Genomic DNA, 26789 nt, shown 5'->3' with positions numbered 1-26789 from the left:
ACTTTATGCCAGACACTGTACTAAGCACTGGAATAGGTAGAAGATAATCATGTTAGACACAGTGCCGGTCCCACAAGGGGCTCACAGTCTTCATCCTCATTTTACAGATGAGGTAACTGTGACACAAAGAAGTAAAGTAACTTGCGTCTGGTCACGCAGCATATAAATGTCTAAGCTGGTATTAGAACACAAGTCCTCTACTTGTCTGCTTTCTTACCTGGATCAAGCCACTTAACTTTCCTGTGCCTCATTTACCACATCTGTAAAATAAATAATGTTGGTATTTGTTAAGCTCTTACTATGTGCAAAGCACTGTTCTAAGTGCTGGGGTAGATACAGGGTAATCAGGTTGTCCCACATGAGGCTCACAGTTAATCCCCACTTTACAGATGAGGTAATTGAGGCACAGAGAAGTGAAGTGACTTGCCCATAGTCACACAGCAGGCAAGTGGCAGAGCTGGGATTCAAACCCATGACCTCTGATGACTGTGAGCGCCTTGTGGGACAACCTGATACCTTCTTTCTACCCCAGCTCCTAGACTGTGAACCAGTTCATCGGTAGAGAATCGTCTCTATCTGTTGCCGACTTGTACTTTCCAAGCGCTTAGTTCAGTGGTCTGCACACAGTAAGCGCTCAATAAATACGATGGAATGAATGAATGAATGAAGTCCTTCTGATTCCAGGCCCATGCACTACCCACTAGACCACACCCCTTCTTTATACTAAGCTCTTGGGAGAGTATAATATAACAGTTTCCCACCCACAACCAAATTACAGTCTAGAAGAACTTCTTTGGGTCTAAGTTTCATCATCCACAAAATGGGGAATGTGCCTGTATCTAGCCCAGAACCTAACATAGCACGTAGTTAGTGTTCTATACCTCTAGGCTGTAAGCTCGTTGTGGGCAGGGAGTGTGTCTGTTTATTGTTAAATTGTACTCTCCCAAGCCCTTACTATAGTGCTCTGCACACAGTAAATTCTCAATAAATATGATTGACTGCTAAACAAATACTATTATTATGATTATTATAACTCTCATTATCACCAATATCATCATTGGACAAATCCATATAGATTGATAACTAGGCTTACTCTGAGAAGCAGCATGGCGTAATAGAGGCAGCACAGGCCAGGGGGTCAGAAGGTCATGAATTCTAATCCTAGCTCTGCCATTTTTCTGCTTTGTGACCTTGGGAGTCACTTCACTTCTCATGGCCTCAGCTATCTCATCTGGAAAATGGGGATTGAGACTTTGAGACCAACATGAGCAGGGACAGTGTCCAACCTGATTTGCCTGTAACCACCCCAGCTCTTAGTACAGTGTCTGGCTCATAGTAATTGCTTTTAAAAATACTATTATTGTTATCATTATTGTCTAGAGTTTGCTAGTATTTATATCCTTGGGATCAAACCCTACAGTCTCCAGACTGTAAGCTTGTTGTGGGCAGGAAATATGTCTGTTTATTGTTGTACCGTACTCTCCCAAGAGATTAGTGCACGTTCTGCACACTGTAAGCTCTCAATGAATATAATTGAATGAAATAAAATGTAACCCAGGAAACCAACTCAGTTTAGAATGGATGTTGTTCCAACTTCCTGGATTTCCTGGTTCAGGAACATAGAGCCGTAGCCGGGATGTGAGAACTTCTTTTTGCCTGGAAGCCACCTCTCTTCATAGAGTCGGTGCCCTCAGTCTGAGAAATGGATGCCATTCCTTTTCTCACTCCTGCACTCTCTTCAGTCAGCTGGGATGGTGTGGGCAAGCTGCCAATATACATAGCTGTGGCACACATGCCAGTACAGTTAAGCCCTGAATGCTGTTATTCTTGTGTTTTATCATTCGTTATTCCTTAGGTGTCTGTTGCCCATCCTAACCCCCCTTTTAGGGTCAAGAGACTTTAATTCTCTCATCTGAGTCCTTTCTCAAAGTTCATTATCACGCTTTTTACACATTAGGCATTTAATAAATAACATCAATACTAAGATTTTTGTTATTGCATACCTCCTCCCACCCCAATTCTAAATACCCAGACCAGATTTTTTTAGTCTTTTTTTTTTTTTTTTTTGCTTTCTTTGTTCTACGATCAAGCTTAATTTAATATTTAACAATTTAATATCATGTTGCTCCTTTTCGGATTAACCTGCTCTTAATTGATAACTGGCAGCCATTAACTGTGATCATTATTATATTTGCCCACTGAATAGATAAAATCAGGTATTCTGAAGTAATTTTCTGAATCAATGCCAGCATATAGCAATTCTCAGGCTCCTTGAAACATCTAACTAGTATATGAGGGGGTCAGTCCTCAAGATGAAATTTAGCTTCAGACTGTTTCAAGCTTTTTTAAAGTGACTCACCAATTTAAATATCTATGAACTTTCTCCTTTGCTGCTTTTGGAATATTTCTGCTTAAAAGAACAGAAAAAAGAGCAATTCTGCTTTGGTAGATTTATCGAAAACACTAGTGTTATTCCACTGGGGAATGCTATCCGGGCGGCGGACGGATCTGAGCGACCTTAGTTGGCACAGTTACTCTCTCTTTCCTCTTACTGCGGCTCCATCCATCGTATAGCAGAGATGGTTGTGTCCAAAGCAAAGCCAGTGGGGCAATGAAACACTCTCAAAGCCCTTCTGATTCTATGACCTGTTTTACTACCCCTTGATTTTAAAGATAATGGTACTGAAATCATTCATTCAATGGTATTTATTGAGCACTTACTATGTGCAGAGCACTCTACTAAGTGCTTGGAATGAACAAGTCGGCAACAGATAGAGACAGTCCCTGACATTTGACGGGCTTACGGTCCAATCGGGGGAGACGGACAGACAAGAACAATGGCGATAAATAGAGTCAAGGGGAAGAACATCTCGTAAAAACAATGGCAACTAAATAGAATCGAGGCGATGTACAATTCATTAACAAAATAAATAGGGTAACGAAAATATATACAGTTGAGCAGACGAGTACAGTGCTGTGGGGATGGGAAGGGAGAGGTGGAGGAGCAGAGGGAAAAGGGGAAAAAGAGGGTTAAGCTGCGGAGAGGTAAAGGGGGGATGGCAGAGGGAGTAGAGGGAGAAGAGGAGCTCAGTCTGGGAAGGCCTCTTGGAGGAGGTGAGTTTTAAGTAGGGTTTTGAAGAGGGAAAGAGAATCAGTTTGGCGGAGCTGAGGAGGGAGGGCGTTCCGGGACCGTGGGAGGACATGACCCAGGGGTCGACGGCGGGATAGGCGAGACCGAGGGATGGTGAGGAGGTGGGCGGCAGAGGAGCGGAGCGTGCAGGGTGGGCGGTAGAAAGAGAGAAGGGAGGAGAGGTAGGAAGGGGCAAGGTGATGTAGAGCCTTGAAGCCTAGAGTGAGGAGTTTTTGTTTGGAGCGGAGGTTGATAAGCAACCACTGGAGTTGTTTAAGAAGGGGAGTGACATGCCCAGATCGTTTCTGCAGGAAGATTCTTCAAGAATGGGAGTAAGGGTTTAAGAAATGAAAGACCATGGTCTCTTTCACACTGTGTGCACATAAAAATAATTCTTGTCATCACAGTGCCTTTGTCCCAGACAGCAGCCAGAAAAGCAGCATGGCATAGTGGCCTGGGTGTCAGAAGGCCATGGGTTCTAATCCCAACTCTGTCACTCCTTTGCTGTGTGACTTGAGCGAAGTCACTTCACTTCTCTGGGCCTCATTTACCTCATCTGTAAATTGGGGTTTGAGACTGTGAGCCCCACGTAGAATTGAGACTGGGTCCAACTCAATTTCTTGTATCTACCCCAGAACTCAGTACAGTGCCTGGTACATAATAAGTGGTTAACAAATACCACAGTTTTTATTACCAATGTTTTCAATCTTTCTAGTGATATCCTGCAAAATAATAACTATGCCAATTATTATTATTGTAATTATTTGGAATATCAATTATTCATATCATGATTTTGGTTTAGAAATTATTCCGAGCCAAGCATGGCACTGAGCGTGGTGAAGATATAATAGATGCAGATCAGACACTGTCCCTGTCTCTCATGGGGCTCACAATCTAAGAGGAAAGGAGAACAGATAGCTCATCCTCATTTTACAGAGGAAGAAACGGAGGCACAGAGAAGTTAAATGACTTGCATGAGGTCATACAGCAGGAAGGTGGTGGAGTCAGGATTAGAACCCAGGCAGGTCTGACGCTAGACCCATGCCCTTTCCACTAGGGCTCGTTGCTGTCCAGGTCTTTATTCAATCAATTACTATTGAATAAAGATATTACAACAGAGTTGATTGATGTGTTCCCTTCCCACGAGTACCTTATAGTCTACAAGGGGATATAAACATTAAAACAGATTAGGAATAGAGGAAAGTAAAGTAAATGGTGGTATTTGTTAAGCACTTACTATGTGCAAGCTTTGTTTGAAGCGCTGGGGGATACAAGGTGATCAGGTAGTCCCACATGGGGCTCACACTTTTAATCCCCATTTTCCCGATGAGGTAACTGAGGCACAGAGAAGTTAAGTGACTTGCCCAAAGTCACACAGCTGGCAATTTTACATTCCAAGCGCTTAGTACAGTTCTCTGCACGTAGTAAGCATTCAATAAATACTATTGAGTGAAGCGGCAGAGCCGGGATTAGAACTCACGACCTCTGACTCCCAAGCCCACGCTCTTTCCACTGAGCCACGCTGCCGTACAGTATAGGGAAACTGTCATTTCTATTCAAAGAAGACACCACTGATGATGAAATTCACCCAGGGTTCTAGCCACATCATGCACTTAAATCTATTTCTTGTTGTGAAATCTCCTTACTACTGACTGCCAGGGAATCCTGGTCTGTCCAAAACTTCCCAATAGTCCATCGCAGTAGTTTACTGCTGTGTTTATATCCTTCATATCTCTATATCCTGAAATCATTCACTGTGCTCACTGTGAGCAGGGAATGTGTCTATTGTTGCATTATACTGTATTGTATTATATTCTCACAAGCACTTAGTAAAGTAGTCTACACACAGTAAGCACTCAATAAATACGATCTACTAACCCTTTACTGGGACAACCCATTACTTTCATTTTCTGTTTTTCTATTTGCAGAATTCGAGCTAGAATCTTTCTGTACAGACTGTAGAAGTACAGTGCTCTGCACACAGCGAGCGCTTAGTAAGTGCAATTGATTGCTTTCAGCTCACCACGTAGCAGCTGGTTAGGTAACACCCTAGGGGAAGTACATCCCAGTGAGCTGGAAGAGTTTATCCATGATTCTGAAGCATATCACTCAATGGTATGCTTCTGGAAAACTACATGCTTCTACAGTCTCTCAAGAAAAACCCTAACTCAAATCCTGTACACACACCAAAAAAACTAAAAAAAAATGGAGCACTCGAGTAATTTCCCCAATCATTCTCTCCCCATTCTCCTTGAAGGGTATGGGTGATAGCGATAGCATTTTTGAAGTCCTGTGGCATTTCATCAGTGTTCCATAGGTTGAGGAAAAATGGGGGCAGATTCTTTAAAAGTATTTATGCATCTTGACTGAAGATTTCTGGAGATTCTTGGGCTTTACCATTTCACGTTGTTTTTACCTGTTGGAGGTAAAAGTCAGAGCTTAGATCATGTCTTGCATTTGGGTTGGTTTTCTGTGATTCTAAGCTCTTCTGTCATCCTTGGTGGGATCAGGCAGTCCAGAAAGTCATGATAGTGTTTCATTCCCCTCTGTTATATTCCCTCTTTATCTGAGAAGCCTGTTTCCATTTATGTCCTCATGATTGATATAAGAGTCCTTGGTGGTGCAGTCAATGCAGACCAATGCAATCTACAGTATAGAAACTTTTGAGAACCTTCATTTTCCCTTTATAGAGGAGAAAATAACATGGTGTGGTTAATAAGAATATCCCACATAGCTCTACAAATGAAAATAATTGGATAAGTGACTCATAAAAATACCCATTCATTTGAATTATTGAGTTAATTTTGTCCCCAAATTCTGATCCCCTGAATATCTAGGTAATTGAAGCCAGCATTTTGGGAAACCAAACTGTATATTTGGCGAGTGTCAAAGAATTCAGCATCTTGTAAGCTTTAATGTTTGGAGAGGAAATTACGAAAACAAAGGGAGTTTAAAATTGTGTTTTTCCCTCTGAAAAGCATTAATAACATTTGAAGAGACATCTCTATTGTGGGAAATAAATGAGAAATATTTCCCCAGAATGCAAGCTATGCATTATCTAAAAGTATACATTAGGTACCAAGTGGCACAATCCATCATAATTTCCCAGGTTTATTCATTGTATGGCTTTGGCTTTGAAATTTATCAGGTAGAAACAAATAGATTTGATGTCAAGATGCATCATAAGCAATAAGGATATGGAGCTTCTGCTAAATGGGAAACTGTCATAAAAACCTCAGTAAGTGGACTGAGAAGAAAGGTAGAGATCAAATAGGAAACTTATGGAGTAACCATTTTCATTCGATAATTCAAGACTATGATCTAAATTATAACACAAACTATTTTTTGACTTCTTTTAGTTTTGTAGCTCAGTGGATAGAGCACAGGCCTGACAGTCAGATGGACCAGGGTTATAATCCCAGCTCCACCCCTTGTCTGCTATGACCTTGAGCGAATCGCTTTACTTCTATTTGCCTGAGTTACCTCATCCGTAAAATGCGAATTGGCTGTGAGCCCACAAGGGATTTGGGCTGTTTCTGACCTGATTAGTCGCTAAGCGCTAGGTACTAAATGATAACACAAATTTTTTTTTTTTACTTTTCTTTTAGCTTGGTAGCTTAATGGTAGAGCACAGGCCCAAGATTCAGAAGGAATGCCACACAGTAAGCACTTAAATCCCATTAAAAAATGAGACCAATTTCAAATCCATTTTTTTCTTCATCTTCTTCTCTACACTTTTCCTCTCCCTGTGGGCAGGAAATGTATCTAAAAACTAAGTTATACTGTACTCTCGTAAGCATGTAGTGCAGTATTCTGCCCACACAGAAAAAAAAAAAGCCCTCAATAAATGCCACTGATTGAATGATTGATTATTGTCACCAGAATCATCATAATTATCATCAGTAACCACAGCAGCAACTAGTAGTGACCTTTCAGCTCATATTTACTGTTATTTTCCAATATTTGGGTAGGAAATTAAGTCCCCTTAAAAATATTTCTATGTACTGTAAGTATACTTATGAACAGAATCCCTTTTGGAGTTCTGTGCTACTTGCTGTACAAATACAGCAATATTTAGAGAAATAACTCAAAAAACTTCTGATTTGAAGGTTGAACTGTCCTTCAATTAATGCAGAACACAACATGTAAAGCCAACTCAAAATCCAATATATACTTCAAAGATTAAAAAAAAACAACACATAGATATCCATAGAGAATGCTTATTTTCTTCCCCTGAGAACCAGTTTATGAAGAGAATATATATATTTTTTACTTTCTCGGTTGATTTTCATTCTTTATTTCTCCATGGATATAAAATACGTGTTACTCTTTTAAACATGTGGCTCTTCAAATTGCTGACTTTTTTTTCTTATGGAGCAGCAAAATAGTAAATAATAATCAGCATTGCCATTTATGTTGTGGGCAAGATAGAGATGACAAATGAGTGTCATTCATCTTAATTATATTTTACCAGGGTAGAGTTTAATATTGGATGGCATTCTTTGAATGAATGCTATTTAATATGAATCTACTGATAGAAATGACCTCAGCAACTAAAAAGATAAAAGGCAAATGGAAAAACAAGGCAAGTGATAGCATCCAGGTTTTGCACTGGGCATTAGAAGCACACACTACATTAACTTGAATGCCCTGTTTTTCAAGAGTTTGCAAGTTTCAATTCACACCATTGTTCTGCTGCAAAAAAATTGTCCTTCTACTCGATGTTAGCAGGGACAACCTAGATGACACACTATATATTTCTTTGCAAGGAGTACCAATCATCTGCCCCCCATACTGGGATCCAATCCAGGAGCGCAAGTCATGTAATTATCGTCAAGGCAACACTCCAAACAGGTTACATCATGCAGCCCAAGAAAACCCAGCCAAGGGCAAGATTTCAGAAAAATTCAGTCAGCGTCTCGTCCATTTGAAAGACTGCACTGTAGTAATCAGAGGAAGGTATTTTGGGTGATCTTCGTTGGGAGGGTGGCAGGAGGGGGGTTGGGGTTTGAAGATCTGCTTGTTAAGTATTTGAGATCAAGGATCTTGTCTACTTCACTGTGCTCTCCAAGTGCTTAGTACAGTTTTCGGCAGATACTAAGCTCCCAGTAAATATTATTTATTGATGTGCTCAACCCCAACATTTCCTTTTTCTGATTGTCATTAACGAAGAAGCTCTTTCTCTTAATCAGTGTGTATAGGTGACCGCAAGCGACGTGGACATCTCTGACAAGGAAGATAATAGTACTTAGTAATAACAGTACGTAGTGAGCCCCTACGGTGAGCTCAGCACTACGCTAAGCACTGGAAAATAATTCAGAGGTGAAAATTCGACTCCATTCTTGGCTGTCCCAAAGAACTCATCATCATCATCAATGATATTAACTGAGTGCTTATTATGTGTAGGGAACTGTAATAAGTGCTTGGACAAGTACAGTTCAGAACAGCAGGATGGTCTAGTGGATGAGAGAAACAGTATGGTCTGGTGGGGAGAGTACGGGACTGAGAGTCAAAAACACCTGGATTCTAATCCTGAGTCTACCGACTGTCTGCTGGGCTGACCTTATGCAAGTCACTTCACTTCTCTGTGCCTCTGTTACCTCATCTGTAAAATAAGGACATGGACTGTGTCCAAAGAGATTAGCTTGTACCGTCCCTAGCACTTAGAACAATGCTTGGCGCATAGTAAGTGCTTAACAAATACCATCATTATCATTACTAATACAATAACGTTAATAATAATAATTATGATATTTGTTAAGCGCTTACTATGTGCAGAGCACTGTTCTAAGCGCTGGGGTAGATACAGGATAATCAGATTGCCCCACGTGGGGCTCACATTTTTTAATCCCCATTTTTGCAGATGAGGTAACTGAGGCACAGAGAAGTGAAGTGACTTGCCCAAGGTCACACGGGCAGACAAGTGGCAGAGCTGGGATTAGAACCCACGACCTCTGACTCCCAAGCCCAAGCTCTTTCCACTAAGTCACGCTGCTTCTCTCAAGAGTTGGTAGACACCAGCACACTATGAGTTTACGGTCTAACTCACATTCACAGCCCTTTGTAGGACAGGAACGGTGTCTGCCCTGATTATCTTGTATTTACCCTATTTTAACACAGCCAGTCTTTGAAACAAATGCTACCCTTATCTTTATGAGGGTGGGAGAAGGAGTTAGATCCAGGCAAATAAAGGAAAGGAGGGAGGTAACAGAAATAATAATAATAAAATAAACCAGCCAAGAAGACAAGGACATTGGTAAAGAAAATTCAGAGCAACTGCATAATGGGGTTAGGAGATCAGAGTTCCTTTTACATGAAGGTTAACTATGCCTACCTGTGTTTTGCAACAGTGAATAATGCAGAGAAAAAAAAAAAGCCTGTAGCTCCTTTAGTCCTGTAGGGTGGACTAGAAATCAGTTTGATTTTATCTGCTGGATTCTTCTATATTCCAAGAAATCAAGTTTCTTTCACAGTGGCAAAATAAACAGTAGTAGCTTAGTGATCCTTTGGTAAAAAAAGCTGTTCTCATTATGTAATGCCCAAAGTTCACGCCCACAGGCAATCAACTCTGTTTTCTTTGGAGAAACAGAAGTGGGCAAAGCATTGGGGTTTTTCTTGCATATTATTTTCTAAAGTGCCCTTAAATTGGTTTGTTTTCCCTTTAAACAGGAAGCAGATTAAATCCATTTTAAACTGTTAAGGAGAAAAAGTGAACCCAAAATGCTAGGGTTTTGAATGAACAGTAATCAAAATTTGTCCATAGACAATAATCCAATTAAACTTGTATTTTTAAAAAAACGCACCACCTTATTTAGACTGTGCAAGTTAATAATTGCTTGATTCAGACTTCATTCAAAAGAACAAAAATTAATTTTATTTAGAATATCTGTAACAGTGCATCAATCAACCACAGAGATATTTATAGGGAAGATGTGAAGCACAAATCTACAGCACATACACTGATTTAGCTTTCTGTGTTTATACCAGGGAGATTGATTTTTTCTTCACATCCATCAGTGATCTGAATTGAATGCTTTTTGTGTGCCTCAGCTGCCTCCTCTGTAAAATGGGAATTTAGACTCTGAGTCCCATGTGAGATAGGGCCTGTTAATTTAATTTCTAACCCCAGCTCTTAGAACAGTGCTTGACACAAAGTAAGTGCTTAACAAATACCATCATCTCTGCTGCACTAAGCTCTTGGGAGAGGGTATAATATGAAAGAGGGAGAGTCAGAAACCATGATCCTTGCCCACTGTTAAATTTGGATTTGGGGCATCTGGAGAGACCAGAGTTGTGGGATTTAGGGCAAGTACCTTCCAGTCCCAGCTCTTAAAGTAGGAGACAACCTCCTGGGCAACTTTCTGCCGGGGTATGGCACACTGGGACCAGCACTATGCTGGGCTCACGTATTCACCACATCTTGTGTCTCTCCTTGCAAGAACACTATTAATAAGAACAAGCGACTGGGTGGGGCCACACAAATCATTATCCCAATAATTCATTTGCTCATAGTCACAGTCCTGAAGTCTCAAGACCAAGGGTCCTCATTTTTTTTTTTCTGTTTTTTTATTTTGTTTTGCCTTTATGGTATTTGGTAAGCGCTTACTATGTGTCAAACACTGTTCTGAACGCTGGGGAAGATACAAGTTAATTAGATTGGATACAGAAATGTTCTTCTCAGAAGGTGACTCCTTCTTCCTCATTTGGGAACAGATTAGATAGTGGGATGAATATTTGAGGATGGGAGTAGGAAACCTGACCATGAGAAGATGAAGTCTGCCCTGTGAATTTGGGCGTCACAACTTCTCGCTGCCTCAGTTTCCTCATATCTAAAATAGGGATTGAATACTCATTCTCCCCACTTAGATATGAGTGACACGTTGAACAGGGACTTTGCCCAACATAATTCTCTTTTTTGTTGTTGTTGGTTTTAGCGGTATTTGTTAAACATTTGATCTGTGCAAGGCACTGTCCTAAGTTCTGAGGTCGATGAGAGGTAACCAGATCAGACATAGCCTCTGTCCCACATGGGGCTCACAGTCTCCATCACCATTTTATAGATGAGGTAACTGAGACACAGAGAAGCAAAGTGACTTGCCCTGGTTCACTCGACAGAACAGTGGTGAAGCAGAAACTAGAACCAGTTCTTTCTGGATCCCACACCCATGCTCTATCCACTAGACCATACTGCTTTCCTGTACCTACACCAGGCCTTCGTACAGTCCTGGGCAGGTAGCAAGCACTTAACATATTATTATTGTTATTAATAATGTTGGTATTTGTTAAGCGCTTACTATGTGCCGAGCACTGTTCTAAGCGCTGGGGTAGACATAGGGGAATCAGGTTGTCCCACATGGGGCTCACAGTCTTAATCCCCATTTTACAGATGAGGGAACTGAGGCACAGAGAAGTTAAGTGACTTGCCCACAGTCACACAGCCGACAAGTGGCAGAGCTGGGATTCGAACTCATGAGCCCTGACTCCAAAGCCCATGCTCTTTCCACTGAGCCACGCTATTATCATTATCTTTAGTATTACAACTATTAATACTGTTCATAAAGTTCTGATTCCAGTCTACTTGTTTGTACTTTTCCAGCTTGAAACCAAGGGGGCAGAAAAATATCCAGACATGTAAAAAGAAAAAAAAATCATACCTCTGTTTTTTATTCCATAGTGAAAATGATTACAGTAGTCTATAGGTACTTCGGGGGTAAACCTAGATATCCATAGAAGGATGCTTATGAGGTCAACTTTTCCTTTAAATTATTACTAGTAGATTTAAAGATTGAACTACTGTACTGAGATTGAAGTGGTGTATTAGATTCTTGGGAGAGTACGATATAATAGAGCTGGTAGATCTCTTCCCCGTCCACAGGTTTACAGTTTAGAGTTCACGCTTAGGAGAGGGCTTGGGAGAGTACAATATAAAAGACACATTCCTTCCCCAGAGTGAGCTTATAGTCTAGAGGGGGAATCTCTATAAATACATTTATTTATGTATGTCTCCCCCTCTAGACTATTTTGGCCAGGGGGATGTGTTTACCAAATCTGTTACATTGTACTCTCCCAAATATTTATCACAGTACTCTGGACAGAGTCAGCTCTCAATAAATACAATTGATCGATAAATGAATACATAAATTACAGATATGTACATAAGTGCTGTGGGACTGAGGGAGGGGTAAATAAAGAGTGCAAATCCCAGGGCAAGGGTCATGCAGGAGGGAGTGGGAGAAGAGGAAATGAGGGCTAGAGGTGAAGGAAGCCCAAATATTCAAGATGCAAGTTCTTTTGCAGAAAATTGACTTCATAACACTGCATAGTTTCAGGAGCTTTTACAGTCAGAAAATTTCCAAGTAAATGCTACTGAAGGAGAGAAACAACTATCTCAAAGAGACAAATGTCCTTTTTAGGGAGTTCAGTCACTGAATACAATCTCAAATCCAGAATTTCCCACCAGATCATAAGCTTCTTGAGGGCCGGAACTGTGTCTAATGACTGTGTTTTCTTGTACTCTCCCAAGCCCTTAGAACAGTGCTCTGCACACAGTAAGGACTCAATAAATAACGTTGATTGATTCATTATTTTATTATCCAGCTTCAGGAATGAGCTAGACTTGATAGTTATAAACTATTATAATAGTCTAACCAATCGAGTGGCTATATACTTTATTCATTCAATTGTATTTATTGAATGCTTATTGTGTGCAGAGCACTGTACTAAGCGCTTGGAAAATATAATTGGCAACAGGTAGAGACAATTCCTCCCCAACAGTGGGCTCACAGTCTAGAAGGGGGAGACAGCAAAACAAAACAAGTAGGTGGGCATCAATAGCATCAATATAGATAAATAGAATTATAGATATATATGCATCATTAATAAAATGAATAGAATAATAAATATGTACAAATTTGTGTATACAAGTGGTGTGGGGCAGGGAAGGGGGTAGAGCAGAAGAAGGGAGTAGGGGCTATTGGGGGGGGAGCAGGGAGTAGGGGCTATGGGCGGGGGGAGGAGCAGAGGAAAAGGGAGGGCTCAGTCTGGGAAGGCCTCCTGGAGGAGGTGAGCTCTCAGTAGGGCTTTGAAGCCGGGGAGAGAGTCAGTTTGGTGGCTGTGAGGAGGGAGGACGTTCCAGGCCAGAGGTAGGGCTTGGGCCAGGAGTTGACGGCGGGACAGGTGATAACGAGGCAAAGTGAAGAGGTTAACGGCAGAGGAGCAGAGTGGGCAGGTTGGGCTGTAGATGGAGAGAAGGGAGGTGAGGTAGGAGGGGGCCAGGGGATGAACAGCTTTCAAGACAAGAGTGAGGAGTTTTTGCTCGATACGAAGGTTGATAGGCAACCACTGAAGGTTTTTGAGGAGGGGGGTGGTAACATGTCCAGAGCGTTTCTGTAGAAAGAAAATCCGCGCAGCAGAGTGATGTTTAGACTGTAGCAGGGAGAGTATATACAAATGATGAGCGTCTCAAAATCGAAAAGTCAATTATTTCCATAAAATTGAAATGAAGACAAGACTAGACATGTCAGGGTCTGAATATATGAGCAATCGACACTGATCCTATCGTTGTAAATAATTTCTATATTTGCATTTGTTTGTATATTTTTGCATCTTTTTGAAATTTGATAAGTTCTAACTGAATCTTCCTTACTTTTAGTACTTAGTTCTTGATTAGTCAATTTTAAGATTATTTAACTCTAAGTACTTCACTAATGCAAGTAACACTTTTACATACGAAGCACCCTCCAAGCTCCAAAAGGATGATATATCAAATCATCATCATCACTTAACTTTGCTAAACTTTTCTTAACTACACTTAGGTCACTGAGCTACTCCGTGCCTCATTTCCTCATCTGTAAGTTTCAACCTGTTCCCTGGCCTACTTAGACTGTGAACCCCTTTTGGGACAGGGGCTGTGCCTGACTCGATTATTTTGGATCTTCCCCAGTGCTCAGTACAGTGCTTGGCACACAGTAGGCACTTAACAAATACTCCAATTTTTACTTATCCAGTCCCATTTATCCTCCCAGGGGGCATGTGATAGAAAATGCTTTTCCACAGTTCCTGAAAGAAGGACAGCTTGGGAACTGGTAACTAAAAAGGTACATTGAATATCATCTGGTGGACAATCAGTCAATCATATTTATCAAGCACTTACGATGTACCAAGCCCTCTACTGAGCGCTTGGGAGAGTACAATATAACAGACACATTCCTTGCCTGCATTGATTTTATAGTCTAGAAGAGGAATTATGCAGATTCTGAGTAATGTCAGAAATACTCAAAATTCTGAAAATTTTGTAAAGTTCTTGGTCCAGAGCTTTGCGTTCACTAAGTGGGAAGGGGATGTGACTGCTGATTGTCTTGCACTGTTCTCTACCAAGCGCTTAGTACAGTGCTCTTCACATAGTAAGCACTCAGTAGATACCATTGATTGAATGATTAAGTGCTCACTAAGTATCAGCTCATTAATTGATACTATCTGCATAATACAATAATAATATTGATGATGATAATGATGGTGATTTTAGTATTTGTTAAGTACTTTCTGTGTTCCAAGAACTAGAGTAGATAAATATGTGATAATCAGGTTGGAAACTATCCCTATCACACATGAGGGTGCCCACTCAAAGGGAGGGAAAGAACAAACATTAAATCGATACTTAACAGTTTTGGAAATTAAGGCATGGACAACTTAAGTGACTTGTCCAAGGTCACTGTGACATTACAATATCGCCAAGATCCGCCCTTTCCTCTCCACCCAAGCGGCTACCTTACTGCTACAGGCTCTCGTTATATCCCTGCTAGACTACTGTGTCAGCCTTCTCTCTGACCTCTCTTCCTCCTCTCTCGCCCTGCTCCGGTCTATTCTTCACTCCGCTGCTCGGCTCATCTTCCTGCAGAAACGATCTGGGCATGTCACTCCCCTTCTTAAACAACTCCAGTGATTGCCTATCAACCTCTGCTCCAAACAAAAACTCCTCACTCTAGGCTTCAAGGCTCTACATCACCTTGCCCCTTCTTACCTCTCCTCCCTTCTCTCTTTCTACCGCCCACCCCGCACGCTCCGCTCCTCCGCCGCCCACCTCCTCACCGTCCCTCGGTCTCGCCTATCCCACCCTTGACCCCTGGGTCACGTCCTCCCACGGTCCTGGAACGCCCTCCCTCCTCACTTCCGCCAAACTGATTCTCTTCCCCTCTTCAAAACCCTACTTAAAACTCACCTCCTCCAAGAGGCCTTCCCAGACTGAGCTCCTCTTCTCCCTCTACTCTCTCTGCCACCCCCCCTTTACCTCTCCACAGCTAAACCCTCTTTTCCCCCTTTCCCTCTGCTCCTCCACCTCTCCCTTCCCATCCCCACAGCACCGTACTCGTCCGCTCAACTGTATATATTGCCATTACCCTATTTATTTTGTTAATGAATTGTACATTACCTTGATTCTATTTAGTTGCCATTGTTTTTACGAGCTGTTCTTCCCCTTGACTCTATTTATTGCCATTGTTCTTGTCTGTCCGTCTCCCCCGATTAGACTGTAAGCCCGTCAAACGGCAGGGACTGTCTCTATCTGTTGCCGACTTGTTCATTCCAAGCGCTTAGTACAGTGCTCTGCACATAGTAAGCGCTCAATAAATACTATTGAATGAATGAATTACCAGGGATACCCAGGGCCGAAAAAGCCTCTGGAGTCACTGTAGGAGCACCTGGACTCCGGTCAGCCTCCGCTGAGTCCTAAGCCCTCCACATTTCTCATTCTTTGACCAATCAATCAATAAATGGTATTTATTGAGCGATTACTATGTGCAAAGCATTGTACTAAGAGCTTTGGAGAGCACAACAGAATTAGCCGACAGTATTCCTGCCCATATCGAACTTAGAGTCGAAAGTGGGAGAGATAGCTCAGGATTTTGTAAGGAAACTGTGCCTAAGTGGATAGAGCATGGGCCTGAGAGTCAGAAGGACCTGGGTACTATTATCAGCCCCGCCACATGCCTGCTGGATGATCTTGGGCAAGTCACTTAATTTCTCTGATCCTTAGTTACCTCATCTGGGGATAAGAGCACGAACCCCATGTGGAATAGGGACTGTGTCCAACCTGATTAACTTGTGTCTACCCCAACGTTTAGAACAGGGGATGGCACCTAGTAACTGCTTAATAATAATAATGATGTTGGTATTTGTTAAGCGCTTACTATGTGCAGAGCTCTGTTCTAAGCGCTGGGGGAGATACAGGGTAATCAGGTTGTCCCACGTGAGGCTCACAGTCTTCATCCCCATTTTATAGATGAGGTAACTGAAGTCCAGAGAAGTGAAGTGACTTGCCCACAGTCACACAGCTGACAAGTGGCAGAGCCGAGGATTTGAACCATGACCTCTGACTCCCAAGCCCGGGGTCTTTCTACTGAGCCACATTGTTTAACAAATACCATCACTATTATTGCTCATCGACCCCCCCCCAAGCCTCTGCATCCTCTTACTGTCACCGCTCAAAGATACCCCACACTTCCTTCTGAGGGCATTAGTGGTCATTGGCAAGTAGTCTAAAACCCCATTCCTGGGTCTGACTGCAGTAAATGCTCAATAAATATGACTGACTGACTGATTGACTGATTCCATTAGGCACTGCTGCTTCCCTGCTGCCTCCTGCCCAATTTCCATTTTCTGCAATGTTCCTTTAATCCCCTGGCCTCGTTATGTTGTTAAGGAAGACAATTTCAAATCCAGTTCGCAACTCCCACTCTCAACTTTTCAACATGCCCCGGTTAGCCCGGAGTCTAGCAAATCAATTTCCCACAACATCTTCATTCCACTGACATGAACATTTCTCCCCTTCACAAAATTAGGTGAAAGAGAATAGAAGAAAACCCTTTGACCTGAATTTCTTCAAGGTGTGTATGTCTGTTACAGTTCTAATGACAAACTGAAATGTTAGATAAAGCATAGTTTTCCCCCAACATTTCAAATACATCAGAGATCTTCAAATCCAAAATTCGGGATCTCTGTACTAGTCACCCTGAAAACTCAATGTGAGTAAAGGTTATTTTACTACACTGATCCACTGTTACTATGCTGATTCAACTACTAATTGTATCCCACCTTGGCTATTGCATCTGCCTTCTCACGCAACTCCCCGCATTCCTGTCTCTCCCAACTCCAGTCCATAGTTCATTCTGCTGCCTGAATCACTGGTCTAAAAAAAAAAAATGTTTAGTCCTTGTCATCCCAACACATCAAGAAACTCCACTGGTTGTCTATCCACCTACTCATCAGATAGAAACTCTATATTTGGGTTTAAGGCACTCCATCAGCTCCTACCTTACTCATTGATCTATTACAGCCCAGCCTACTTATTTCACTCCTCTATCTCCACCTGGTTCAATCTGCCTCAATCTCTCTCTCTTTCCCACATCCTCTCTCTCGCCTGGAACTCTCTCCCCTTCCATAGAAACCACCGCTTTCCCCACCTTCAAAGCCTTATTGAAGTAACCTCTTCTTCAAGAGACTCTCAGATAGCAGCCATTGAAAATTTTAAGCACCCAGCCTCGCTCCACCCAAGGTAACATACAATTAGAAGAAGCAGATAATTGTGGAATTTGTTAAGCACTTACTATGTGCCAGGCACTGTACTAAGCAGTAGGGTAGATACAAGCAAATTGAGATGGACACAGCCCCTGTCCCCCCACTGGGGTCACAGTTTTAATTATCATTTTACAACAGAAATCACTGAGGCACAGATAAGTGAAGTGACTTACCCAAGGTCACACTGCAGACAAGTGGCAGAACAGGGATTAGAACCCAGGTCCTTCCAACTCTATCTTTCCCACATCTTCCCTCTAGCCTGGAACTCTCTCCCCTTCCACGGAAACCAGACCCCACCCCTTTCCCCACCTTCAAAGCCTTAAAGAAGTAACATCTTCAAGAGACGCAATTAAGCCTTCTTTTCCCCGGCTCCCTTTCCCTTCTGAGTCATGTAATCATTTGGATTTGTGACCTTTGGACACTTGCTATTTGCTCCACCCTCAGTCCCCCATCACTTATATATCATATATTCTCAGTTATTCATAGTTATGCCTGTCTCCTCCCTGTAGACTCTAAGCTCATTCATTATGGATGGGGAATATGTATATCGACTCTGTTGTACTTTCCCAAACACAGCACAGTGTTCTGCATAAAGTGAGTATGTGATAACTCCCTCTGTTGATTGATAGAGGAGAAATTTACTATTTCTGTGGTATCTCTTGAAGCATCTACATGTCATTTTGCCAGATACCTTTGATGTGATAGCTAGTGTAGAGGGTTAATAGAAAAGCCGCCAACTACTATTTTGATCTATAGATAGGCCTGGAAGCTTCAAATCTACACTTCAGGAACTTCGCGTATCAAACCGTGATTCATTTGGGAGAATAAATACGGCACTGATCGCTCTACACTAATTATGTGAGTTCTCTCCATAATTACCATAAAATTACAAGTTAGAGTAATTTCACTCTACTCCACTGGGAAAAATGAAGTTTCTTTGAATTATTATGGCAAATTACATGGTAGCTCACAAAAACATGAAATGGCATAAATAATTTGGGTCACTCTGATATGCATTATGTCTGAAATGCATACTGTTCATTATCTGATTAAACGAGAACCTTAAAGCCATGCCGATGTTCGGTTACGGTCACGGGATAAGGAGAATATTAGATTTAGTGGTTTTCTCACAATTCCGTCTATGAGCAATGCAGAATCATCCAGCAGTTCAACCGCTTTGCTCTCCTATGGGTGTTGAGGGAGGTAATGGCATTCTTAAACCAGCAAATCATTTCTATGTGTAGCCCTTCTGAGGGCTCAATTAATCGTGACCCTAGAAAATAAAGGGACAACGCTTGTCCCAGGAAACCTAAGAACAAACCCATTTCCTGAGCTGTCTGTCACCCAGAGTCACACTGCAGAAAACGCTCTCAGGAAGCAGCTGTTGAAAATTTTAAGCACCTAGCCCCGCTCCACCCAAGGTAACATAAAATTAGAAGAAGTAGAAGAATCTGATAATTGTTGCATTTGTTAAGCACTTATTATGTGCCAGGCACTGTACTAAGCACTAGGGTGGATACGAGCAAATTGGGGTGGACACAGTCCCTGTCCTCACATTGGGCTCACAGTCTTAATAATGTTAATAATGTTGGTATTTGTTAAGCACTTACTGTGTGCAGAGTACTGTTCTAAGCGCTGGGGTAGACACAAGGGAATCAGATTGTCCCATGTGGGGCTCACAGTCTTAATCCCCATTTTACAGATGAGGTAACTGAGGGACAGAGAAGTGAAGTGACTTGCCCACAGTCACACAGCTGACAAGTGGCAGAGCGGGGTTAGAACCCATGACTTCTGACTCCAAAGCCCTGTCTCTTTCCACTGAGCCACGCTGCTTCTCTAATCATCATTTTAAAGCAGAAGTCACTGAGGCACAAAGAAGGAAGTGACTTGCCCAAGGTCACACAGCAGACAAGTAGCAGAGCAGGGATTAGAACCCAGATCCTTCCTTCCAACTCTCAGGCCCATGCTCTATCCACTAGGCCATGCTGCTTACTTATCAAATTATAATTCAAATTGAGCTTTATCTTCTGATATTTTGAAATTTAACTTCTTTTAGTGCTTCAGTTTAAGCACCTGGGGATTTATAACAGAGCTATCAATTAATCCCAAACCCCTCTCTTCCAGCCCTGGTAGATTGCCTCTCGATTCAGCATGAATGGAGATAAAATACAGAGAACCCAATTTGAGACCTTTCACAAGTATCTATGGAAGAAACTGTAACCAAAGCATCTGATTCTACTATATTTGTTGACCTCTCCTTGTATGTAGAGCACTGTGCTACGGTTGGGAGAGTACAATACAGTGGTGATGGTAGACTCATTATCTGCCTACATCAAGTTTACAGTTTAGTGGGATTGTAGATTTTAGGATTACATTAAATTGCAGGACTCCTCCAGATACTACTGGAGTCTGGTTACCTTTGGGGGGAATATATAACCTTTTTACTTTTCTGAGGGGAGTAACCTACTTTTTCCCCTTAGTATTATTCAATAATATCATCAGGGATAGCCTCAATCCTCATTTTACCCCTGAAAAATCTACCTGGTGACTTGGCATACATAATAATAATAATAATGGTGTTTGTTAAACACTTACTATGTGCCAGACACTTAGTAAAGCATTGGGACAGATACAGGAAAATCAGGTTGAACAAAGTCGCTGTCCCTCATGGGGATCAAGTCTTAATCCCCATTTTACAGATGAGATAAATGAGGCCCAGTGAAGTGACTTGCTCAAAGTCACACAGCAAATAAGTGGCGAGGCTTTTCAAATATGTCCATTCAACTGTTTAGGCAGGTAAACCTTGCCTACAATCACTGTCAGTTGATCAATAGCATTTAGGGAATGCTTACTGTGTACTGTATTGCTCTGTGTGCAGAGAACTGTACTAAGCACTTGGGAGAGTACATCTCTCTCTCTCTCTCTCTCTTTCTCTCTCTCTCTCTCTCTCTCTCTCTCTCTCATTCAACCAACATATTCAATCTATCATTAAATCTTGTCGGTCCCACCTTCACATCACTAAAACTCACCCTTTCCTTTCCATCCAAACTGTTGACGCGTTAATAAAATCACTCGTCTTATCCCGGCTGAATTGCTGCATCGGGATCCCGGCTGACCTAGCAGCCTCCTCTCTCTCCCCACACCAGTCCAAACTTCTCGCTGCCGGCCGGATCATTTTTCTACATTAGCGTTCAAGACATGTCACCCTCTCCTCAAAAAACCCCAGTGGTTGCCCATCCACCTCTACATCGAACAATAACTCCTCACCATTGAAGCCCGTTATTGCATAGGGATTGTCTCTATTTGTGGCCGAATTGTACTTTCCAAGTGTTTAGTAGAGTGCTCTGCGCACAGTAAGCACTCAGTAAATACGATTGAATGAATGACTGAATGAATTGGCTTTAAAACTCTCCATGACCTTTCCCCTCCTATCTCACCTTGCTGCTCTCCTACTGTAACCCAGCCCACACACTTCGCTCCTCTATTGCTAACCTTCTCACTTGACCCTCATCTCATCTATCTCACCACTGAACCCTACCACGTGTCCTGCCTCTGTCCTAAAACCCCCTCCCTCCTTAAATCCAAATGACATTTATTGTCCCCCTTCCTAGAAGCCTTACTGAGGGCACATCTCCTCCAAGAGGGCTTCCCTGACTCAGCCCCCCCCTTTCCTCTTCTCTCCCTTCTGTGTCACCCTGACTTCTTCTCTTTGTTCTTCCACACTCCCAGCCCCGCAGCACTTGTGTACATATCTCTAATTCATTCATTTATATTAATGTCCATCTCCTTGCCTCTAAAAACTCATCATGAGTAGGGAATGTGTCCATGTATTGTTGTACTGTACTCTCCCAAGAGCTTATTCCAGTGCTTTGCATACAGTAAGTGCTTGACAAATACGATTTGAGTGAATCAAATGTATACAACAGAGTTGGTAGACACTTTTCCTGCCCCCAGTGAACTCACAGTCTAGCTCAGGGATTTCCTCATCTCCCACTTCCTTCTGTGTTATCCTTCCACTTGTATTTTCACCCTCTGTTCACCCCACCCTCACCACCACAGAATTTATGTACGTTATCTGTAATTTATTTATCTGTATTAATGTCTGTCTCCTCCTCTAGAATATAAGCTCAGTTTGGGCAGGGAATGGGTCTACCAGCTCTGTTATACTCCCCAAGGTTCTTAGTACAGCACCCTGCACCGTAAGCACTCAATAAATACTATTTGATTGATGGATTAATTGATTGATAGAGAAAAGCTTCCAGTCTTGAGACAAGCCTAGAGTGGAGCTTCCAGTCTCGGGTCAGCAGAACTCGCATTTATCTTTTTCACCCTTCCAATAAGCACCACTTCCGCCATCACTGACAGCATTTCTTTGAAATAGAATGGTGTCGATACTTCTACAAATTCAGAATAAGATTGCGTCTGGTTGTTTCTCAGTTCTATTATCAAACAATTCTATCACAGTTTTGCTTTATGTGTAATTTTATTTTAGCATTTACTCTATTTTCAAGCAAATGTAAAAGTTTGGTAACTCATAAGATTGCATTTGTGCATGCTTTAGCATTTTCTAAATTTGTTTCATATCCCCTCCAAGCTACGTATTCCACTGGCAAATGCATTGCATTAAAAATACCTGCAAGATATTGTAAACTTTACAAAAAGTTAAGAAACCTAGTATGTGATTTATAACAACTCTTTAAAGCACAGTACTTTTTAATCATACCACACAGCAATTTGAGGTCAGCAGCTGTTGCTAGTATGGAAATGAAATTACCTTGATATAAATAAGATTTTCCAGAGGGCCTATACCTCTCTGATCATTTTACCTGAACTCTTTTTGTAATAAAGGATATTTTCTTCTTTCCTCTCAATTAGAGAAGCAACAAGACCTAGTGGGTAGAGCACAGGCCTGGAAATCAGAAGGAGCTGGATTCTAATCTCAGCTCTGCCACTTGTCTGCTGTGTGACCTTGGGCAACTCACTTCACTTCTCTGTGCCTAAGTTAGCTCATAAATAAAAAAAATTGAATAGATGGTGGTATTTGTTAAGCGCTTACTATGTGCAAAGCACTGTTCTAAGCGCTGGGGGATACAAGGTGATCAGGTTGTCCCAAGTGGGGCTCACCGTTTTAAGCCCCATTTTACAGATGAGGTAACTGAGGCACAGAGAAGTTAAGTGACTTGCTCACAGTCACACAGCTGACAAGTGGAAGAGCCGGGATTCGAAACCCATGACCTCTGACTCCCAAGCCCGGGCTCTTTCCACTGAGCCATGCTGCTTTCCGGTTATCTCATATGTAAAATGGGGAGTCAGACTGGGAATACCAAGCAGGCTATGGTCTGTGTCCAACCTGATTAGCTTGTATGTACTCCAGCACTTAGTACAGTGTTTGGCTCATAGTATGTGCTTAAGAAATACCAAAAGGAAAAGCCACTAGAGACATCATTTTGGTTCATGTCCTCCCTTTCTTTCCCCCTCATACTTACTCATAATTTTGGATTCTTGGGAGTCAACCTTTACATCTCCAGCATCTGAAGCGTATTAACATTACCACTCTCAGTCTGCTCTTCCACAGGCATCACAACTTCCATTTGCCATTTCGGTCAATGAATCATATTCACTGAACGTATACTGTGTGCAGAGCACTGTACTAAATGCTTGGGAGAGTACCATATAACAAAGATAGTAGAAATGTTCCCTACCCAGAAGGAGATTACTTTATTCAGACAGAGCCTTGAAGACAACTGGCCAGCACCCTGGATTAGTGCTTTATTTCTTTGGAGAGAAGCAGTGTGATCTAGGGGATAGAAAATGTGCCTGGGAGTCAGAAGGACTTGGGTTCTAATCCTGGCTCTGCCACTTACCTGCTGTGTAGCTTTGGTCAAGTCACTTATCCGTGCCTTTCTTAATTCATCTGAGGGATGAGATGATTAAGAGGGATTAAGCCTGTGATCTCCATGTAGAATAGGGACTGTGTCCAATCTGATTTACTTCTACCCACCCGAGCGTTTAGTCCCTGGCACATAGTAAGCACTTAAGAAATACCACAATTATTATTGAATGATTCAATCTGTGTCCAAATCCACTGGAGTTGCCCAGTATAGAGTACAGAAATAACCTTCACGTATTATTTAGATCTAAACTTGATTGGGGAAGGTAGAAGAGGCTAATTGAAAGAGAAGAGTATGTCACCAATAGGTCCAAATTCCACTCACTAAAGAGAGCAACTCTTAAAAAAACTTCTCCAGGGATAGTTAACTAATCTTAAAAAAAAAAAAAAAAACTTCCTTTAGAAAATATCCTCTTTTTTCTTCCCAATATCTCAACTCAGCTTCTTCAAACAGTATAGATAGCTTTCAAGATACATGTAAAGTTCATGAAAAGGGGAAAAAAAGCTATCATTTTTTAAAGACGCAGCCAGAAGAAGTGGCTCCTTTAGGTTTTCTTAGCTCTCATCTCTGGTGATACTCATATTTTCCTCCACGTTCAACTATTTGGTTTCTCCCTCATGCACTTTTCTCTTTGCTAGAAAGGTTCCCCTCCTGTGCAGTAGCCTCGGGGAGTTTGAGAAGTTCTGCTACCCAATTGTTTTTGAAGGATAATCCAAATAAATTGAAGATCGTGAAATGTATGTATCTTTCTTCCATCTGCAGATATTAAAATGTTAAAGAGCCGAAGGAATTCAGTGGGACTGGGATCCTTTCATCATCAGAAGACCTGCTTTTGGCAGTAGAGTTAAAGCTGGCACAGCAGACTCCATAGCTATAGCAGCATGACTAGTTGATGGAGTGGTTAATGAGCACATGCTTCTTTTAATGTTTCTTATTTTGGATAGTTCTACACACTTTGCATTTTAATTGATCTCCATCACGGTTTATGGGTATTAGGACTTCTACTGTCACCTTTCTTTTGGCTGGTTTAAAAGATTTGCTTCTGGGGCCTGGATGTGACCATTCTTTCTCAGTGTTGTGTTTTGGTTTTGTTTTTCCCCATGGAAAGAAGACTCTTGGAACTGTTGGCTTTTGGCTGTGAGCTCAGTGGTCAGGGAAAAAATGGAAAGAAAAACATGGAAGCAGGAAGGAGAGAATAGGAAGCCTTTTTCAATCATTTGGATCCAGTAGATGTCCCGAAAGACAGAGCTGGAGGGCTTAAGATGGCTTGATTGATAGAAAGAGCAGAATTGCTCATTGGAAAAAGTATCTCTCCCTTAATCGCCCATAGCCCACATTTTTGCTGTCTTGTCTCTGTGTTATCAACTTCCCCTCCCTTTTTTGTTGACTATTAACAATTAGTGTGTACCTTTCTGCTTTCCCAATAAAAAAAGGATTTGAAAAGTCATTAGGAGTTTTCCAACAGGACATAAACAAAGAAACAAGCAGGTTTTTTTTTTTCTTTAAATAAAGCTGGTTTACTGGACTTGTAGTTGTGAATATCTATATCAATCAATCAATTGTATTTATTGACCACTTACTGTGTGCAGACCATTGTGTTAAACAATTGGGAGAATACAAAATAGGTTGATAAATTCCCTGCCCACAAGTGTTTTATAGTCTAGAGGAGGAAAAAGACATTAATATGAATAAATAAATTATGGATATGTTCATAATACTATGGGGCTGAGATTGGGGTGAATAAAGGGTATGAATACAAGTGATAGGGTGATACAGAAGAGAGTGGGAAGTGGAAATGAGGACTTAGTCCAGTAAAGCATCTTGAAAGAGATGTTTGTTTGTTGTTTGTTTGCTTTGGATTTTTTTTAAATAAGGTTTTGAAGGTGGGGAGAGTAATTATCTCTTTGATATGAAGGGGAAGGGCCTTCAAGGCCAGAGACAGGAGATCCAAGCCAGAGGCTGACCACTAAACCAGTGGTGAGGGGGATATCTGCATCAGGACTGGAGACAATGGAAGGAAAGAAGACAACTTCAAAGGCTTTAAATGTAGGGAAGGGAGAAGGGTGTTGGGTGCAGTGAGGAGAGACGCACAGACCAAGCAGTCAACCAAATATGGAAAAAAACAAGTGGGACTAGTCTGAGGCAGAGAATTGGGGGAGTTTTCTGGGTGGGAGTTTACAGAAGGAGCTCCAGGCTTAGGGAAGGAGCCAAGATCACAGTGGGTGGAATTAGTAGGGTGAAGGAGAACAGGAGGGAATCTTTGTCTTCTGAACTTCACTTTCCAGTGTCTGGTCTCCTGGACTCATCTCTTCGAGAATGGCAAGGCCCAGCAGAGGAGTAGGAAATGACCATTAAGCAGTTCCCAGGGATTCTTCATCCTACATAAGCGCTTCCTAACTAGGTGCAAATTTCAGGACTGTCCTGTGGGTAGAGGTAGGAGGTCAGATGCCATAAACAGCCTTCTCTCAGGATGCAGCCAGTATCCCGGCTCTGCCACTTGTCAAATGTGTGACTGTGGGCAAGTCACTTAATTTCTCTGTGCCTCACTTACCTCAACCGGAAAATGGGAATTAACTGTGAGCCGCACGTGGTACAACCTGATGACCCTGTATCTACCCCAGCGCTTATAACATTGGTCTGCATGTAGTAAGCGCTTAACAAATACCAACATTATTAATATTATTATTATTTAAGGCTGTTGAGGTTCGGAGAGAGGCAGAAGGGGTAAAGGAGAGAGGATTTATTATTCTTGATCTTCAAACAGTGGGGAGAGGTGGAGCCAAGGCCTTGAGATTGCTGTCATCCACTCCTACCCCTTTTTCTTGCCAGAGCAGAGGCCCTGAGGTGTTGGAGCCCCCAGGATGGCTGAACTGTCTCCCCCAATTAGAGTGTAAGCCCATCAAAGGGCAGAGACTGTCTCTGTTGCCGATTTGTACATTCCAAACGCTTAATACAGTGCTCTGCATATAGTAAGCGCTCAATACATACTATTGAATGAATGAATGAACAGAAGCAGCTGTGGCTTAGTGGACAGAGCATGGCCTGGGAGTCAGAATGATCTGGGTTCTAATCCCAGTTCCCCCACATGTCTGCAGCGTGACCTTGGGTTCGTCACGTACATTCTCTGGACCTCATTTACCTCATCTTTAAACTGGGCATTAAGACTGTAAGCCCCATGTGGGACAGCGACTCTTTCC

At 41.9% G+C, this 26789-nt stretch overlaps 1 long non-coding RNA gene across 1 annotated transcript; it reads left to right on the top strand.

Moving 5' to 3' along the window:
- The first annotated feature begins 7961 nt into the window (after positions 1 to 7961).
- On the top strand, positions 7962 to 25117 carry LOC114806298. The gene is made up of 2 exons (XR_003754328.2): positions 7962 to 8089; positions 24355 to 25117. It is a non-coding gene; the product is annotated as an uncharacterized LOC114806298 (long non-coding RNA).
- The last annotated feature ends 1672 nt before the right edge of the window (positions 25118 to 26789 follow it).

Source organism: Ornithorhynchus anatinus, chromosome X1 (assembly GCF_004115215.2).
Source record: "Ornithorhynchus anatinus isolate Pmale09 chromosome X1, mOrnAna1.pri.v4, whole genome shotgun sequence".
NCBI lineage: Eukaryota > Metazoa > Chordata > Mammalia > Monotremata > Ornithorhynchidae > Ornithorhynchus > Ornithorhynchus anatinus.
This window is presented reverse-complemented; position numbering and strand designations above follow the sequence as displayed.